Source organism: Toxorhynchites rutilus, chromosome 2 (assembly GCF_029784135.1).
Source record: "Toxorhynchites rutilus septentrionalis strain SRP chromosome 2, ASM2978413v1, whole genome shotgun sequence".
NCBI classification, from domain to species: Eukaryota; Metazoa; Arthropoda; class Insecta; order Diptera; family Culicidae; genus Toxorhynchites; species Toxorhynchites rutilus.
In genome coordinates this window covers 100,653,860-100,673,414 of record NC_073745.1, presented here as the reverse complement: position 1 = coordinate 100,673,414, position 19,555 = coordinate 100,653,860, and the positions used below count along the sequence as shown (strand labels likewise).

The 19,555-nt window shown below is 39.4% G+C and overlaps 1 protein-coding gene and 1 non-coding gene across 11 annotated transcripts in view; both read right to left on the bottom strand.

The window, feature by feature from the left end:
* The window catches only part of LOC129764251 (dnaJ homolog subfamily B member 6), a 299,378-nt gene that overhangs the window by 68,849 nt on the left and 210,974 nt on the right, over positions 1 to 19,555 (bottom strand). The gene's annotated exons all lie outside the window — the stretch shown is intronic.
* LOC129772431 (U4atac minor spliceosomal RNA) lies at positions 2,725 to 2,863 on the bottom strand. The gene has a single exon (XR_008742626.1). It is a non-coding gene; the product is annotated as a U4atac minor spliceosomal RNA (small nuclear RNA).

Genomic DNA, 19,555 nt, shown 5'->3' with positions numbered 1-19,555 from the left:
TGCGGGATTACGAGGTCCACCGCCGAAAGGGCCCATCGTGTGAAGTAAGCGAATGCGATGCGTAATTCGCCTTGATGGCGAAAATGAGCGGTAATAAATAAAACGGTTCAACTTCTTCGGCTAGCGCAAATGTTATGCAATCAATCTGCACTATAATTGGGGCGCGGCTTTTTTTTTTGTGTTGACGATGTTTTGACTATTTCTGGATGAGAATGAGAGACGATTGGTCATCGCGTCGTTTGTCGGTATTTTTGGTCGGTATTTTCTCTGTCGGCTATTTTATATAATGAGTGACATTTGTCATAAATGAGTGGTGACTCATTTAGGTATCAGCAATTTATTCAATCACCAAAGCCATAAATCTCAACGAGAGAAGTGCAAACAAAACATCTTTCCCATCTAGTGATCCTCGATAATCGTTCGATAAATCGATTAATCGAATACTTTCTACAGAAATCGATTACAGAACATGCAGGAAAAAATTAAAGATTCCAAATGCTTATAACTCGAACATTTCTTACTGAATCGGAAAGATGTTTGCATCAATTGATACGGAATATTTCTACGCTTCTATCGTAATTAATGAAATGTTATTTTTCATTCGATAAACAATTGAATAACTGTGGAATGTCAAGCGTTATCTAAACGCTCTAACTGCCTAGTTTTGATTGGCCCGATTTACGGTTTCCCGAACACAGACTTCAAAATCAATGTACCTGCGGAAATCCGCTTAATAAATATACATGCAAGTAGGGGGTATTTTTGATCCAACCGAGCTGTGTTTCCCTAACACGGACTTCTCATCAATGTACCTGGGGGAATCCGCTTTGCAAATTCATGAAAGTCGGGGTAATTTTGTTCCGTCTGAAATGTGTTTCCCTAACACAGACTTTAAATCCATGAAGCGTGGGGAAATTGGCATTGCAAATACATGCAAGTCGGGGGCATTTTTGTTCCGACTGAAATGTGTTTTCCTTACACAGGTTTTAAATCCAAGGAGCGTGGGGAAATTGGCATTGCAAATTCATGCAAGTCGGGGACATTTTTGTTCCGACTGAGACATCAAAACCAAGCTGCCTGGAGGAAATCGGTATTGCAAATACATGAAAGTAGGGGGAACTTTTGCTCCAACCGAAATGTGTTCCCTAACAGAGAAATCAAAACCAAGCCTGGGGTAATCGGCATTGCAAATACATAAAAGTAGGGGGAGTTATTCTACCGAAATGTGTTCCCTAACAGAGAGAATAAAACCAAGCTACCTGGGAAAAATCGGAATTGCAAATATATGCAAGTCGGGGGCATTTTTATATTGCAAGTAAGGTGAGTGATACGATTAATTCTATCAAATAAAATTTAAATTTGGAACTTCAATGTTGGCTTCGTGAAATTTCATACCAATGACCGATCGCATATTGTGAGAAATTTAGCACAAGTGTAAGTGTAAAATTGTATCCGGTAGCAGTTGTGTTAAAAATGACTTGAAATATGAAACGATTTATTTCAATTTTCATAAATAAAAACCAGGGTGTGTTCCCGCCCGAGAACGGATCGTTTGGTTTAAGCTGTCTGTTTTGTTGTGTTTATTTTCACCCAAGGAAAGTTTATGCAGCGAGAAAAATGGAAAAAGTGAATTCCTATATGCTCGACATTTAGAATTAGTTGTTGTTAGTCCAATTAAAATCCGCATTTGGGTTTAATGAACACACATAAAGTAAAAATTATAAAAAAATTACCTTTTCCATTTCAAATATGTTTTCTCTATATTAAAGTAACATGTTTTTGGTATAATTACCAATACCGAACACAATTATATAATAATTGTGTTCGGTATTGGTAATTATCTTATATTACAATGGCGAGTTTTTTTTCTTTATTTCATCCGGTTTCCATCATATCTCGTTCCACTTCAGTATCTTTTATCTGATACGCACCATCTAACGACTGTTTAGCAGACTTCTGTCATCATCACTCGGAAAACACTAGTGGAGTGAACAAACAGTTCCCAACAACCAAACAAAACGGCCCTTTTCAAGGGCCACCAAATCATTATCAAAGAGTTTAACGATGTAATTCTTCAAACATATCCAAAATCAACAGATAGCCTAACGGAATCCTACGTCAACTATGCGGTCGTGTCTAGGACACAACACTCCTGTGCCTTTTTTGATTCCACATGAGGGGCTTAGAATGCAAGGGGTGTAAGTGACTTGATCGATTTCTCTACATCAACTTTTTCTTTAGTTAATAACTCAATTGCAAAAACGTTCCAATTTAAGTTTGCTATAGAATCTGATAGGTGATATCTTCCACATTGTCAAATACAGCTGGGAATGTATTTGAGGCTAAGCTATGACCAAAAGAGAGAGTCGATGTAGAGAAATCGATCAAATCACTTACACCCCTTTCATTCTAAGCCCCTCATATGGCTTTCTGGCAAATGAGAAATATTAGTCTAACTAATTATTTCTCTCAGTGTTGCGATTAATCGATTATTTGGAGCGATTAATAGTATCGAATAACTGCTGAAAACTATTCGATTAGCTGATGAACGATAAATTTAGAAAATCGGGGATCACTATTTCCATCGCGTGTAGAAGTGTAAACGATGATAATGACTAACCTAGACTCATATCATCTGTTCTAAAATCATTTGATAGCACTAGAATCTGCAACTAAGTGAATCAAATTACATGTTTGCGGGCGCCCACTTGTGAAGTAAAGGGGCGCTTCAAAAATTCCGCCCAGGTGGTCACTGTTCGAAAGCAGCCACCCAGAGCGGGGTGGTTTTAAATTATGTTGGTGCCAGCATCAATACCCTCAGTTGAACTTCACTGGATATTATGCTCCCCAAGACAAGGAAGAACGAATCGGGCGCACAAACGCGCTAACGAAAGTTCGAGCGACTGTTCGTCTAGCGATGTGTAAGAGGAACACGTAAATAAGTGCAAAACTTTTTTTTTATTTTTGCCTGTTGTATTTATCCCCTCGCTTATAGTCACCGGCTCCATAGGCGGAAAATTTCCAAAATTGTTGCTCGTTTTCTGATTGGGAATTCGCAAATTGTACCTGTCTCATCAGGTACAGTCTCAAAATCATTTCTACAGCTCTCAAAATCACCATGAATGATCAGCGTAATGAATTATTCGTTATCTAATGTTATCTATCATCGGTGCAATTATCTCTCACGTTAGATCTATCAGTTTTATCACTTATACTAGATCAAAATAAACCATGAAATCAAAAGCGTCTTCGGCAAGCTGAGACCGCCTAGATTGGAGTTACCTGTATTTCCCATCTAATTAGCAAATTGCCACCCGTGTCTGTCTCCGAGCGAGATCGTTGATAGATGTTTGTGCCCAGGTGATGAATGATAGATAGTCTGTGATATGGCCACCGGCTCGGAACGCATCGATATATCCTCGCGGGAACAAACGGGGCAATTAGGTTGGGTTTAGTTTGGCCTGGAGGCTGTGCGATCTCGTTATGTTTACGATGTGTCCACAGCGTGGTGGCGACGCGCGGCTGATCGTGATTGGTGAACCACGGGTAGGAAAAGATCAACCAGTGCGCGATCCGCCGCAAGAGTGTACCTCATGGGATGAGAGATTTTAGGCCTCACACAGAGAGATATCGCGTCTGATATCGAATCGCATATATCATCGTTGAATGACAGTCGATTGTGTCGGACGTGGATTAATTTCTTGCAAGTGGTTGAAAAGTACGAGTTTTGTATTTATCGGTGAAAGCGGTCCGTTCAAATTGGATGAATTAGACTTCCATGTCGTAGTCCAATTTATCTGATTCGAAGGCAATGCTTGTATTTTTCGCCTGTCTTTCAAATGCAGGTACAAAAATATATATTTAAATATTCAAATACAAGAAGGTACAGTCTCAACAATGGCAAAAGTGATATGATATTGAACGCTACATCTTGTTCTCATTATTTGAAGTATTCACACTCTATAATAGAGGATTGGTTGATACTATTTAATTGAGGGATTTTTTCAAAAATAATTTCAGATTGTTTCAGAATCGAGTCAAAACGTTGAATCTCGAAGACAGTGTTCAATGAATCCAATTAAAATGAAAAACGGATAAAATGTCCCTTTATATTTTCACTCCACTATCAACTGGCAAATCCGTTAATTTTCGCGTAGAATGACGTCATGTCGGTTTTACAAGTATTTTTGTATGTTTTCATAAATGTGGCCACTCCATGCCAAACCATTTTACACTGAATTCCTTTTTTACGCGACTGATGCGTGCACGCAAAAAAATCGCGTAGTTTTGTGAGAATCGTGTAAAAAAAAGCTTCTCCGTCACCGGCGTGCACTCGTCACAACCACACACGCACACGCTCTCGCAGAAGTTCTTTTCTTCTCTTTCTCTTTCCAACGAAGCGACGGTAGGCGGTACCCAGGGTTGCCACATTTAATTCTGTAAAATTTTCTGAAAAAATCTGTATATTTGTATTTTGAGAAAAAAATCTGTATTATGAAAATCTGTAATTTGGCAAAAAAAAAACTGTAAAATACAGAATATTCTGTGTATGTGGCAACCCTGGCGGTACCAAATCGCGTAATTTCAAGAAAATCACGTAAAAAAATCGCGTAACTTCGAATAAATCTTTACAAGAGAATCGCGTAGAACAGAACATGTGAAAAATCGCGTAATAAAAGAATCCAGTGTAGTGGCTCTCAGATTTTCGTGAAAAGAAATAGTTTTGTTCCTTATCGCAAAATATTAGACCCGATTTTTTTAAATTTTTTATTAGGGTGCCCATTTCCATTTCAGGGTGGTCCAAAACAGTTTTCCCCTTTTTTCCAAAAATGCTTTTTCATTCGGGTTTGTCTTACAAATGAAACACAAATTTCTGCATAACTCAAGAACCAAGCAAGGAAAAGGAACCAAATTTGGCATGTGGAGGTTTTAGGGGGTAAGAAATGTTTTTATGGTGATTCGACACTCATCTCCTCTCTTTTAGGGGAGGTTTTCATACAAATGAAACACAAATTTATAACTAATCAAGCAAAGGGGTAAGCACAAAATTCGAGGGAGGAATCGTCATATTTGAGATGCCATCATTTTATTATATTTTCTGTATCAAACATGTATTCCATGTAAGGGAGAAACATGTTATTTGCAAGTGATTGAAAAATCTTGAACGAGAGTTGGGTCTGAAAATAATTTGATATTATAATGACGAGTTCTGTTAGAAGTACTAGGAAATTTATAGTAAAAGGAATTTGTAAAGGATCAAAATTAATCAATGAACAGTTCTGCGATTGAACCCATAGACGTTCGCTTAGTAAGAAAACGTAAATGTTTGAAAGTATTAATACCAGAAAAATATTTTGGGCGAGACGAAGTTTGTAGGGTTAGCTAGTGAGAATATAAAAAAATATGGATCTAATATTTTGAGATGAGGAACGAAAATACCATTTTTCACGAAATCTGAGAACCACTATATCGGTTTGGCATTATAGGAAATTCTGATCTTGAGAAACTTTGAGTAGCCACCATATGTACATAGGTTCAAAATAAATCCGAGAGGTAAGGCAGCGGTCGGTTGATTTGACTTTGAATTTTCGAAACTGTCTGTCTATACTCCCGTACGTAGCTTCATAATAGTTCCATTTGCTGTCCCAGAAATACATCGTAATAAGAGCATTCAATTTTATTATGATAACACTGAAAGGGACGAAGCTTAAAATCCGAATAGTTCTGCACTGAGTGTGAGTTGTGCATATTCTGAGTACGGATCCCGAAGCAAACGATATACAGCCATTCCATATAGTGCCAAACGGATATAGTGGTTTTGTTCTTTATCGCAAATTTTTAGACCCGTATTTTTTTTTTGTTAGGGTGACCATTTCCATTTTAGGATGGTCCGAAAAATCCATTTTTTCACATATTTGCCAAAAATTACTTTTTTCAAAAATTCATAACTTTCGAACCACTGGACCGATTCAGATGTTCGACATATAAAATTAAAGCCAATTAGCAATTCGGAACCGCTTTTTGGTAAAAAGCTGCAGAAAATTTTAATTATGTTTTCGTTATTATTTATTGTATTTGTTTTTTTTTATAGTTTTCATGGTCGGGACCAAAGGCGCTATATATTTTGTATATTTTTTCTGGAAAGCTGAGGATTTTTACATAACTTGCCAATTAATTGGATTATAGACACATACATTCAGTCTAGTCGCATAGAAATATTGAACGAAAACTGAAAACATGTTAACTTTGAAAAATCATAATTTGAAAAAGAAAGATAACACCCCTCTGGTATTACAAAGTTTCAACTAATTGCTATGTTTAGCAGGATTCGACCGAATACTCGCGGTTTACTCGAGGTTAAAAGGGCAACAATTTTTGTGGGACAGGACAGGTTAGGGATTAAGATAAGGGGTACCGTTGTCTCAACCGAGGGTTTCTGCACGCACTGTAGCATTGTGCATAATGACCAGGGATAGCATCTGGTGTTCGACTAGCTGTCCAGGGTGGGCGACGGTGAGATGAGGGGGACAAGACAAACAAACTAATAACGAAAAAGAAAAACACAAAAGCTTTAAATACTTATACTAGACGGTTTCACAAACATATAGATCAACTGCATACAGCAGATGTCGCGAGTTCCCAACTCGTCTCTAACTGGAGCATAGGGTTGTCTTCCATGGGCCTCAAGGGCATTCAAAAGGTACTCTCTGGCTGCGTAATTATCCGTACATTGCCAAACTGCGTGATCGATTTCGATTTCATAACAGTTTCCACACCGACGTACATTGCTTTGAACAAGATTTATTCTGTGGAGATGTACATCTAGCGAGTAGTGGTTGGACATAAGTCTACTCATTATTCGAATGAAGTCACGACTTACGTCCAAACCTTTGAACCACGCTCTCGAAGAAACATTTGGAATAATTGAATATAACCACCGCCCAAGACTTCCAGTGTCCCAATCGGTTTGCCAACTCAAGAGGGAACTCTGACGCAGTAATTGGAAAAATTCATCGTATGAAATCTGTCTATCAAACAATTCGCCTTCCTGGGCACTCACCTTTGCGAGAGTTCGGTTAAAAATACGGAGAATGAAAGTTGGTCGAAGCTGATCTGAGATCCCAAGTATTGCTTGTTTCATCGACAGATCGTATTCAATTGAGGAACTGCTGATGGTGAAGTGAGCACGGTCTGGAGTGAACGATGGAAGACAAATGCCTGATGAAATATAGTGATGATAAATTCTCATAAACTCTCGGTTCTGTAGAGTTACTCCTACAGAACCTCGAGACTCATGTTATGCGTTGATTGCATACAGCCGAGTGCTATACGCAGACAATGATATTGAATCCGTTCCAATTTTGGAAGGTGATTTTTAGCTGCAAAAATGGTTATTAATGTTATAACTATTCCATCAAAGCGTGATCTATTTTCTTATTTGATGCTCTTACTGAAAGTCGTAGTCCTACGTCAAAAAACAGTGTTACAACTTTTCAACTAAAAAAGACGGGTGGGTAATGTCGGGGACATAACCGGAGTGACGTAGGACTATACAAAGGGGACAGCTTTTTTTTTTTTTTATTTAAATCGTTTATTTTTACAGGCTCAGTTACATAGGTTTAAAGGAGCCGAACTCCTTACTGTATTGTTACTAGTATATATACATTTTTCCTTAATTCTAATGTTAATAATATAGGAAACCGATTACTCGCGGTCAACTCGAGTTTAGAAGGGTGACATATTTTCTTCAGGAAAAGGAGGGGATATGAGGATATGTTGACAATGATCACACTCACACTCTCAATCACACTCATCACACTCAATTCTTAAACCTATCTTATATCTAATATGTATTTACATTTCATCTTATTCTTAAGAAGGGATTCGATCTCTCACAAAGGAAAAGGAAAAGGAAAAACTAAGGGTATAAGGACAATCACACACGAAGATCGATAGCTTTAAGGAATACATATATTTGGGACATGTAATCAAGGTCTAACCGAGCCAACACGTCTCTCACCGGCATCATGGGCTGCCTTCCTGGGACAGCTTTTGTTAAATATATATTTTAAATATATTATTTTATTTTCTTCTCCTACGTGAATACCTACTTATCTACCTGAAAAATTGATTAGTTTACTGTTTACTCTTTATGAATATGTTAATGGTTCTGAAAAGAACCTTTGGTGTTGTGTTTTTGTTATCACTCGATATTCCCATCTTGTTCGGTTAAACCTTCCTGTTAAGCTATTGCGTTTGCCACTCGCCACAGCTTTCACAGTTGGAAAATTTCTTCCCATCCAGCTTGTGACATATTGTTCAGTAAATTACATTTAATGCGACGTGCCGGAGAAACACTTTGCCACTCGCTAAAACTTATTGTTGCCTTGATGAGCGCCGAACCGAAGCTGCTCTGTTCTTGATGCGGGTTTTCTGATCGTCGTGAGCAGCTTTGCAAGCCAACTCGAGCACTTCGACGGCCGAAACTCTATAATCGCTGTTAGGTATACTGGTGCTCCGGCACCAATCCGTTCGGCCTAGTTACCCTTGCGAAGCAATCAGTGAATGCGACCAACAGGGAACTGGAGACCTGCACGGTTCGAGTGAGACTTTGCCTTTCCCTTAACTTGTCCTCCTTTGTTACGTCCACGATGCCGATGCCGTACAACCACAGGGGTTTACGGTTTGAAAGAAAATAAGATATTTTTTTGGGGTCCGCGTGTATTATACTCTAGCAGTACACACTCACAGGATAGAGACAAATCGGCAGATTCAGCCAAAGGGGCGAGTCCAACGAGACGAATGAATGAGCGATAAAAGGGAGCGATGGCAAAAAAATACATTCATTACGATTTGTTCGCTCGTTGGATTCACATGCAGGCTAAAAAGGGTCCTTTTCAGGATCACAAAATTATCTTCAATCTAAAGAGTTTATTGTTTTGTTGTCACTCGATATCCGCATCTTGTTCGGCTAAACCTTTCTGTTTAGCGATTGCATTTGCCACTCGCCACAGCTTTCACAGTTGGAAATTTTCTTCCCATCCAGCTTGTGACATATTTTACAGTAAATTGCATTCAATGGCACGTCGCATTACCACCACTCAGTATCGGATTGGAGGTAATTTTAACCTGTAATTGAACATTTGCGATGACAGTGGTACAGTGTCGACTTTCAATGTGGGGTCATAATTTGGACCCCGAACTCTATGTTTACAAAAATGTCCAACTAAATATGTCGAATTACAGGTCCGTCCAATTAGCTAAATGTCGAGATAAGTGTAAATTACTGTACTTTCAATCTAGAAGCAATTCTGCCAAATTCACATACTCATCATATCCTGGCAAACAAATTATGAAAAAACCAATTTGTGTTTTATTATTATTTTGGATATTGTTTTAGAAAGCATTGAACTGTATTTCCTAAACTCTTTTTTGGAAGGTTTAATGGCCCTGAAAAGCGCCTTATTTTATGGAATGGTTCCAATTTAGAAAACTTTGTACTCGTGGTTTTGAAAAAAACCATTTCGAACGCCCTCGATGCCGCCTTGTTCTGGATTTGCCACCAAAGCAGTTTGTATAAAGAACAAACTTTTTTCTTCTGCTACCTGATGCCGTTTTGCGATTGCGTTTGCCACTCGCCACACGCTGCAACTGCCTGTTGTCGTCTTGATGTGTTCTGTTCTGAATGCGGTTTTTCTTATCGTCGCGAGCAGCTTTATCAGCCAACTTGATCACTTCGGCGGCCGAAACTATATAACGCCGGCTAGGTGGACTGGTGCACTGGTACTAACGCGCTCGGCCTAGCTACCCTTGCGGGGAACTCCAGATCAACACGGTTCGAGCGGGATTTTGCCTTTCCCTTCACTTTTCCTCCTTTACCATGTCCAGACATGGCTGCTTGGGTTGGTTTGTTGATGCGTTGTGATGCGAACCGATGTGGTGTACGGTTTGAATGAGAATGATCGTTACGGCAGCGGAGCGGGGATTTTTCAGCTGACTGGCTGGCTCGAGAATTACGCATGTGTGAGACTGCGACCAATGTTTCGTTCATATTTTTTCTTTTTCCTTTCCAATCGTGCTTCATTCTATTTCGCTGCTGCTCTGGTTGCCCGTTTTGGTCGGTACGATATGAGGAGCACAAAATGGACCAATCAAAAATGGGCACATAGTGCATTTTGACAATGCTTGATAGTTCACAATTATTCAATTATTTATCTCAAGAAAAATGAAATGTTATTCGTTATGATAGATGCGTAGATATATTACCTATCAATTGATGAAAAAACCTTTGCGATCTATTGAGAAATGCTCGAGTTATAAGCGTTCCAAATCTTGCATTTTTTCCTACTTGTTCAGTGCCTAGATTTCCATTTCACCCCCTATATCTTCCGGTTAGACGTAGTCCTACGTCAAAAATTTGTACTTATTCGTAGATTCTGACAGACATCTGCAGTGTTTGGATTTCGATCAAAATCGAATGATACACAATGTGTCATGCAAGTAAACTCTCACGAACATATAACCAAATATGAGAGGATCATTCAGATACTTGTATGAATGTCAGTAATCACTTGTGTAATATTTAGTGATTAAACTGAGAGAGGAACGAAGACTGTTGATTGCATATCCGATCTGTATCAAACATCGCATACCATTTTCGAAGCCTGCATACAAGTTTGAACCGCATATATCGTCCCATTTTACTATAGCGAAACCCACTGCACAGAAAAGTGCAAAGCAATAAATGATACAAGAAAAATTACGTCATCATTCGGTCACCATTTGCGGAGAGCAACAAATGGGAAAAGAGAGCGGTGTTGCTAGTAAAACTATGCGGTCTATATGAATATACACATTTCAAGGGATAGAGGCGTTAAAATGGAAAATATAATCTGACTACCCTTCCCTTTGCCTCTATCGAGCTAAATAATCATATAGTTTGCACTCTCTGAGACTTAAAAATCAGGATCTGCTACATTAGTTGAATATGAATCTTTCGCTTTGCGTGGTCCGTACGATCCTGCTGTTTCATGATGCATGGAGAGGTCGATATGCATATGTTAGAGGCAAATAAGAAAATAAGCTTTCTGACTAAAAGCGTATATGATAGCTTTGCTTGCATGCTGGTGTGCAATGAAGTGCGAGCCGATGCAGAGTTGTCTCGTTCTCTTTTGTGTCGTGATTTGCAACACATAGCAACAAAAGAATACCGCTGGGGGAAATGTTTCCAGAAAGATCATATTTGAACGAACGAAAGCGATTTTTTCAATGAGTGGATCATTTGGCAAACACTGGACATCTGTATTCTGTATCAAAAACCGAACAAATCCGTATCTTTCCTGATAAATATGTACATGCGGCAACACTGTTGACAGCATTCTCGAGAATGTGAACACTTAGAGCCCCCGCAGACTGCAGACTGATTTCTGGGCCGATAGTTTGGTCGACCTCTTAATCAGTACGGAGAAGTATGCATGTGCGCACATTACGCCGATTCAGTTGGGTCGGTTTTTGCACCAGAAGGCCGACCCGACCAAACTGTTGGTTGACAGAAAGTCTGTAGTATGCGGGGGCTCTTATCGAGATCAAATTACTGTGCGCAAGGTGCAAAAGTGGCGCGATTCATAATATTCAGATAGATGTTATCATGAATCATAAGTTCATGGCCCTTAAAAATTTCTTTCTTCTCGCTCGCGACTCTTAAAATATATCGTTGGTTCGTTTTATGGTAGATGTGTTTCTCCGGTTGCCTTCTTGGGTAACTTATGGAAACCCTCCACCACTGAATAAATATGGCTTGCGCAATATATCGTTGGTATGTTTGATTTTGGAGTTGTTCTCCCAGTCGCCATTTCAGATTGCTCCTCAGACGCCGCGTGTTGAAGTGTGTGATAGATAAGAGAGAATTCGACGCACGAGGAAACGAGTTTCGTCGAGTAGCTGTGAGTGAATAAATCGCATCGATTACCGCAGTGAATCCTGATTCTTCGCCCTTCTTACTAACAAATATCCCTTTTATGAGGGGATTCATACTATAGAGGAGATCCTCCTAGCTGCGAATAAGTACTAATAGTTTTTTCTTCCCCTAGGCCTGTAAGATCTGCGGCCGTCGTCGTTATTGAGTATGCAAAGTTCGAATTACCGAAACTTGTACAATGAGAACGGATTGACAATCTTCTGAATGACCTTCTTTAAGACTACAAGCGAATGAACTTGAAGGCTTCCATAGTGTGTTTATTGCGCAATTTCGCTAGTTCAGGTCATGAAGAGCAGCTACGAAGTCTATAGTCCACCTGAGTCAATCTCAAATCTAGAATCTGAGTTCCAAATATAGATCACGAAACAGAGTACTGAATCCAAAATAAGAAAACCGAGATCCGAAATCTGGAGTTTAAAACTGGAATCATTTGAAAAATCAGTTGCTGTTTTACCTAAGAACTCCTAGAAATTTTTTTGCATGACTTATAAGTTTTAATGAACGATTGAGTGCATTGAAATTGGTATGTGTTCCTGGATAGCAGACTACAAAGAGTGTTTTGACATATTCAAAACATCTTCCAAAACGCTCACCAGGCACATAGTTAAACTTGGATTAGATTTGATAACGTTAGAGTTATAAATTCATGTGAGTTGTTACCTTTTTTACATGCGCAATTCGGACATACCTGCAACAACAAAAAATGGTTAGTCTGTTGTGCATATATTCTATTGATCACGTTTATCGACCAAACGCGATCAAAACATAGTTTCGCGTTGGAAAATAAAACTTTATCCGTGTGCTTTCTCCACCACCGTTCGTGAAAGGGGGGCTTCAACCAGATGACAAGCAAAATGCGAAACAAAAAAACACATCGCGCTCCGAACGCAGATGGATTTGTTCTTATTTGGTCGGAACCGTCGGCTTGGCCTTTGTTGTTGTGTGTACGAGAAAGGGGCGGTTTGATGGAGAAAGTCGCGAGCTATTGGGAAAATCGCTAGTCACCGTCAATGCTGCTGCTGCGGGCTGCAACTGCAGCTGCATGAGGGGGATTTTGAATTTATTGCGCTCGCATGGAAGTGTAGTCTTTCAAGTGGTGACGTTTGCACACACCAGCTCGATGGTGGTCACCACAGTGAGGTTTCGGGGGAGAGGGAACCTGTGACGGCCACGATAATTGAATATATACGGTATGAATTTCGAAGCGCGCGGCGAATAACAGCACTGGGAAAAGCACTACTCGCGGGTATAAAATCACGAAGTGATAGATAAATCTTCATTAAAACGAGAATTGCAAAACGGGGCGTACGTGTTCGATGATGGGTTCCACCGGCGGAAGGACAACGCGTGAGAAAATCGAAGCATCATGTGCAGATAATTTCCCCGTTGCATCCGAGGCGCGTTTTATTGAATTATTTTGACGTCCCGGCAAGGGGATCCATGATGGGGAAGGGTGGCGCTTTTCACGAAGTCCATAATCGGATGAATGGTGACTGGAAAGTGAGTGTTTGCCATTATGGAAATAATTAATTATGTGGCGCATATTAAATGGGACGACGAGTTTGATGTTAAATTCAATAGTATTTCCATTTCATTACTGTTATCTATATTTAATTCAATTAAGTTTGAAAGCATATAATTTTATTTGAAAAAAAGAGAAGATTGTGACTGTACTACGTTAGTCGCATCCTCTTGAACTTACAAGCTCAGTTGATCCGTTACTTTCAAGAAACGCAATACAATTCACTACCAGCGGTACATACAGATTTCTCGCAGCCAACGTAACAAACAACTTCTTCAGCATTCATTCTCTACAGTTTACACGCTTCAGTGTGACACTGAACGATAAAAACAAAACGAAAAATGGAACGAAACGAATTTCGAGCAGTGCGAGAGAACAACAACCGCAAGTAACTCGTCGTTGAGGCTGGCTGCCGGCTTTCATCCCAAATTCAAGAGCCGTTTCGTGGTCCTGACACATTAAATGACCTCCGCAATTAGTCTGTTCTGTGAGCTGTCACACGAAGGCCAGGGCAGCTTGAAGCAGCAGCACTGGAGTAGTTGGATATGTTGTGACATGCCCAATTGTGGCGAATGATGGATGGTCTGCTTTCGCGAAAAAATAATAACCGCAAAATCAGTTAGAGTCTATACACTGCGTTTCACAACTACAGAACCACTCATTTTGACGTAGAAATACGTTTTCAGGAAAAAATCCAAAATCCAAATCAGAAAACAGGTCACGTTTTTATTGAATAAAACTAGCTGACCCGGCAAACTTCGTCCCGCCCAAAATTTGTTTTTTGTTATCAATACCTTCAAAAATTCACGTTTTCTTACTATGAGCAAGTTCATGTGTCCAATCGCAGAACTGTTCATTCGTTGATCTTATAATCGACCCCATTGAATTTATCTTTTACTATAAAATTCCTAGTGTTTCTAACAAAACTCTTCATTATAATATCAGATTATTTTCAGAAACAATTCTCGTTCAAGATTTTTCAACCACTAGCAAATATCATGTTTCTCCGTTACATGGAATAAATGTTTTGTACAGAAAATATGATAGAATAAATACAGCTCTAAATCGAACAATTCCTTCCTCGAGTTCTGCTCTTATCAACGCATTCGGCGATACTTTTTTATTGGTATAGATAGAAGAAGATATAGGAGTGCGTTTAATCGTGCGTGGAACATATGTAAATTTAATTTTCCGAATTTTCCCTTTTTCCTTCAGAGTTTTCCGAAAATTTTCAATTGTCATATTTGGTTGGAATATTTTTGGTTGAAATATGTGTAATGTGTAATGTAATGTAATATGTGTCATAACATTATAGAAACATTTCTCATACCCAAAAACCCTCACATCCCAAATTGTGCTTGATTAGTTCTCGAGTTATGCAGAAGCTTGTGTTTGTGTGCCCCCTGTAATTTGTGTTTCATTTGTATGGCAGCCCCCCCTTAGAGAGGGACGTGGAGTGTTTAACCACCATAGAAACATTTATTGTACCCTAAACCTAAATACGCCTAATTTGGTTCCATTTGCTTGATTAGCTCTCGAGTTATGCAGAAATTTGTGTTTCATTTCTATGACAGTACCCCCCCTCTCCCCTCAGAAAGATAGGAGGAGTGTTGAACGACTTTAGAAATGTTTCTTGCCCCCTAAAACCTCCACATGCTAAATTTGGTTCAGTTTGCTTGATAAGTTCTTGAATTATGCAGAAATGTATGCTTCATTTCTTCTTTCCCCCCAGAGAGGGCGGTAGAGTGCCTATTCACCATGGAAACGATTCGTGTCCCCTAAAACATTCGCATGACAAATTTGGCTCCATTTGCTTGGTTAGTTTTCGAATTATGCAGAAACTTGTGTTTCATTTGTATGGCAGTTCCCCCTTAGAGAGAGGGGTGAAGTATCTAACCACCGTAAAACATTTATTGCTCCCTAACCTCCCCACATGCCAAATTTGGTTGCATTTGCTTCATTAATTCTCGAGTTATGTAGAAATTTGTGTTTCATTTTTATGGCTGCCCCACCTAAGAGATGGAGAGGAGTATCTAACCACCGTAGAATGATTTATTGCACTCTAAAACCTCAACATGTAAAATTTGGTTCCATTTCCTTGATTATTTCTCGAGTAATGCAGAAATTTGAGTTTCATTTGTATGGCAGCCCCCCTTAAAGAGGGGGATGGAGAGTCTAACCACCATAGAACCATTTATTGCACCCTAAAACCTCCATACGCCAAATTTGGTTTCATTTGCTTGATTAATTCTCGAGTAATGCAGAAATTTGTGTTTTATTTGTATGGCAGCCCCCCATAAAGAGGGGGGTGGAGAGTCTAACCATCATAGAAACATTTATTGCACCCTAAAACCTTCAAATGCCAAATTTGGTTTCATTTACTTGATTAATTCGCGAGTTATGCAGAAATTTGTGTTTAATTTGTGTGGTCGTTGTGCAGACCGGAATGTTTTTCTTAAACGTACTAAAAGAAGCTGAGAAGCCTGGGAAAACCCTCATTTCAGATACTAGAGGTGAATGAACTTTCGCAGTTCGAGAACTACGTAAACATGAGATGTGCAATAATTTCAGAGGGAGTTGTAGTATACAATGATCGTTTGACAATTCTTCCATTCACACATTTTGATAGTCCTAGGCAGCATATCAAACGTAAAAGAACGTTCATCAAATTTACTTTTAACGAAGAACATAATCTATTACAAAAATTTCGATGCATTCTAAAACACTACTCGAAGTGGTAAACAAGTGGATTGCATAATATAATTGTGTAGTTCTACGTCGAAAATGCGGTCGTGTCCTAGATACAACCCCTTACAATTTTTTCTGAGTTTCCAAAGATATGTGAGAAGTAGGTTGAATTGAAGTTTATAGTGCAGGATATAATAACTATCTTCATTAAAAGGACTGGCCATTTGAACTTTATTGTTGTGTTCAGGCGCGAGCCAATCAAAAAACTAAAATTCTTTTAAATGAAGATAGTTATTATATCCTCCACTATATATTTCACTTCAACCGACTTACATATCTCTGGAAACTCAGAAAAAATGAGTGGTTCTATAGTTGTGAAACGCAGTGTATCAGTTTGTTATGATCTTCCTAATGAGTTGATTGAATTATTTTTTTCCTTGAATGTGTATTTTTAGAATATGCTAATGATATTTCGGGTGCAAGGTTAGATCTTGAAATATTATTTTATTTTTGAGAGGTATTATTGACAACTTTGATTTTTGCAACATTGATGGTGGATCCAATGATGAAGCTCTAGTCACTAAGAATCCAGTGTCAGTTTAATTTTCCTATTCGTGATCATACATATTAACATTATACTTTTGCTTAATTTTTTGGTTCATTAAACTAATCCAGACTTTGCATGTCTACATAAAAAAAGCTTTAAAGCCAGACTACTACTACTACTTTTTGTTTTTAAGAGGCTTTAAACTTAACAGTTCATTCATTACTAAAAAACTTAGCTTGAAACTTAGTTTTGTTTTGTTCAAATTGTATTCTAAAAACAATCGTTGAATAGTTACTGAGAAATACGGTAGTATCAGGAATGTTGTAACTTTTTTTTCTTTATTTGGGAAAAGCAAAATTAATGGCATATCTTTTTACCTTAATTATTTTAGTTTGACCCCAAAAGAAGGTGTTTTGAGACATCAAAGTTTTTAATTTTAAATTAAAATTTTGAGTAACATTTTTTGACAGTTTATTTAAAATGTTATCCCTCAACTTTGTTGTACATCATATTTTAATCAGACATCTGGATTTTGAGTTACAATTCTCAGAAAGAAAAATCAATGATTTTGAATACGCCCTCTTAAAAAATCAGTCGTAATTTAAATTGGTCATATGATAACGAATGTTGTGCTTTAGTATAGCTTCCATCATAAGTACCAAGTTTCAAAAAAATCGGAGGGCTGAGTCAAAATTTGCTTTTTTTTTGTCGATTTGACGTGGAATAGCTCTATGTTTCTACTGGTCGGTGTGGTTTATTAGTGTTGAAAAGGGGAAAACAGAGCCCAAATCGGAAGTCCATTTTTTCGACACTTCTAAAAAATTGTGGTTTTAAACCGACACTTACCAAATACTGAACCCCCTCAACAGGACACTCAAGAGAAATGGCCAAGGCCAGGGCTCTGCATAGTCATAGCCAACTGAGGATAGTCGGCTGACTATCTGCCTGACTATACCCGTATTCAGTTAGTAATGACTTTTGGCATCTTCACGCAGTCTCTCTGCCAAAACGACTGAACAGCTAGTCGGGCGTTTAGTCGCTATCTCCCACTACCGACTCGACTGTATCATTTCATTCTTCCCAGTCAAATTGTCCTCATTGCATTTTAAAGTGACTTCCCCCAAAACGAATCCGTTCCTCTCTTTCTCTCTCCCATGTACGTGTGCATGCATCGATATTTGAGTTCAACGTGGTTTGACATACGCTACAGGTGAACTAGATTCTTTTGTATCATACACGAAAAATACTCACACGTATAAAATAGCATCGGTGGTGTGTATACGCTGTTTTGCACGCTAATACTAATGCGAGGACCTTTATAGCATACTTGATAAATGTCTAAGTTCGTTGGTTTGTGTTCACGATGGGTAGACAATAAACCGTCCATTGATGGGGTAACTATTTTTTTGCATCAGAAATCAAGTTTTCGTTCCTCTTTATATGGACGTGAAATAAGATTACGTACGCGGGTATGAATAAGTGTCAGGGGGAAAGGAAAGTGTGGGTTGAAGTCAGTTGAGTGAAGAGACAGATTTGTATTCATTAGTCAAGTCAGTTAAAATAACCACTGACTGGACTAGTTCACCAGTCATCCTCGCTAGTCAACGCTAGTCAAGTCACTTTTTGTTGCCGGCGAAAGCCGAAGCAGTTCTAGTCCAAGCGAAGCTACTGAGAGTAGAGTCGGTCCTCATTTTTCACCTTCGAAGATTTCGGGCCCTGACCAAGGCTATAAAACAAGGTATGGCGACCGAGCTCACGAAGAAGTAACTCATACCTTTAACTAGGACGATCTCAAGGCCTACGCTGATTCACGTCAGCGTCTAGGTGTAGCTATCCGGGTTGTCGAAGATATAAGCAGAGACATCTGCATGGAATTCGACCTCGACAAATGCCGTTGTGTCCATCTGCTTTATACAAGACATGGTTCGTGGCGAATCTTTCAAATACTTTAGATTCCGACAGCTCAACGGGATTCGCTACTCCGACATCAAGAAGTTCTTGATTCAAGTGAACTGTGTCCTAAGGACTTCCCTCAACGCGGGGAACAAGGTACACGCGAACAAAACATTCGTTCCGTGCTGACCTCCAGTTTTGGAGCAGTCAAAACTGACCTAGAAGATCTTGAGAGGAGGATGAGGAAAGCATTCAAAGAGGTCGGAATGCACCATTCTCAATCGGCACTGGAGAGAGTTTCACTACCACGCAAAGAAGAGGGACTTGGAATAGTCGACATATCTGCACTGTGTGTTGCTCAGGTACGACAACTGCGCAAGTACTTCATAGAACGTGCCAACCAAAACGCACTATACCGGGCTGTCTGCGCCGCTGACAGAGGATACAGCGCTCTGCACTTGGCGCAAGCGGAGTACCAACTCAACTGCAATCTGCAAACAGTGGAGGAGAAGATTGCAGCTTGGAAGCAGAAGGCAGTGTATGGTGCCCACCCCCATCAACTGGACCGGCCACACGTCGACAAGGCCGCATCTAATATGTGGCTCCGCCCAGATATTATGGTGTATGACAAGAGCGACCGACACATCGACATCATCGATGTCACTATTCCATTAAACCAGAATCTGGAGGAGACCCACGGTCGCGAAACTTGCAAGTAGCGACCATTGACCGTGGAGCTCAAGGAACTGTGGGGGCTAAGGGAGTTCCCAAGCATTGTTCCAGTCGTTCTCTCTGGAACTGGAATTGTCTCGAAGACACTTCTGGAAGCGCTGAAGGTGTTGAACATGGAGAAGGAATTGGTCGGCATCCAAAAGTCGGTAATTCTTAGCACCTGCGCGATTGTCCGGCAATTCCTCGGTCAGGGCTA